The sequence below is a fragment of the Propithecus coquereli genome, unplaced genomic scaffold (genome assembly GCF_000956105.1).
Source record: "Propithecus coquereli isolate 6110/MARCELLA unplaced genomic scaffold, Pcoq_1.0 Scaffold59, whole genome shotgun sequence".
NCBI classification, from domain to species: Eukaryota; Metazoa; Chordata; class Mammalia; order Primates; family Indriidae; genus Propithecus; species Propithecus coquereli.
In genome coordinates, this window is record NW_012151840.1 from 2,129,476 (window position 1) to 2,130,952 (window position 1,477).

Consider the following 1,477-nt stretch of genomic DNA (forward strand, 5'->3'; position numbering starts at 1 on the left):
CCTAATAATTTAAGCCAATCACAATATAACCATCCCTCTTGACAGTAATTGTTTCAGGAGTCAAGGCTCAGGCTAATCAATTCATGACATTGAATTAGTCCAATTAGACTCAAGTGGGGGAAGCACTTTTACTTTATGAGTGCCAGAGAGGATTTCTTTCTCTTGTTGGACCTAAACACAGAAGCATGGGGCACACATGCCCCAGTTGGTGCTAGCAGTCATGTTGACACCATAAAGGAAGCCAGTCTAAGGACAAAGCCTTCCTGTGGAGGCAAACAAACAGAGAAACTGTGCTCGCTTTGGCAGCACATGTACTAAAATTGGAACGATACAGAGAAGATTAGCATGGCCCCTGTGCAAGGATGACATGCAAATTTGTGAAGTGTTCCATATTTAAAAAAAAAAATAGAGAAACTGAGTATGTACCATCTTTGGACTTCTAGTTATGGGAGATAATAGATTTTATTATTGTTTAAGCCATTTTGAGTTGAGACCAGACTATGTTTGTTAAATTGATTGCTTACTGTAGCAAGAGAGAGATACGCTGGGCAGATCCATCTCTCCAAGCAGAGCAGACGGCAAATCTTCTACCTATAGAATTTTGGGGAAGCTGGAATTGAGAGGCTGCCAGATTTTCAAAGACATAAATGGACATTATCTGTAGAAGATGGTTACACTGACATGACTGTTGATTGGCTGGCACTCAGAGGCCTGTTTATTGGAGACAGACTGAGCATCAAGGGGCTGATGCTGATTGGATGGTGTTCACCTAGGTGAATTGTTGATTGATTTAAGTATAACACAGGTTCTGGCAGCTACTTGTTACCATGGCTACAGAATAATCAAATTAATATTTTTATAAGTTTGTGAAAACTTTTTTGAGTCTCAGGAAGAATTATCTGTCTTCCTGTCCAAGGCCGATCCCTCCGTCTGTGTTCTTAAATCCATTTCTTCCCAGATCTTGCTGCATCAGTCGTTTGCTTCCTCTTGGGTTTTCTATAGTGCCTCTTTTATTGTAGGTGACAGAAATCCCTTTAAGCTGCCTCTAGGGATGATAATGGATATTCAAGGACAGGATGATGTTGATTATGCCAGAGTCTTGAAAAACCCTTACCCTTTTACCTCCCCACCCTCTATCTCCTCTTCCCATCCTTCACTGCAGTGGGTGAGAATGTTGGCCTGAAACAGTAGGGCCCAGGATGCATTTTTGCAGTTTCAGTAGATATGAATGGATTCAGGTGAAACAATGGGAAAAGAGAACAGTACAGCCCTCAGGAAAGCAAGTCTTTTCCATTTTGTTTCTCATTACGTTCCTGTTTCTGCTTCTCTCAGCATATCTGCTCCATACTCCTGCTTCTCTACGCAGATTGGATCCTCTGCCTGTTCTTCTTGGGCATACCCAAGACAATTACCCCAGGCCTGACACCCCAGCTTGACCTCCTAGCACCAGTGACTACTATTTTTTTTTTTTTTTTTT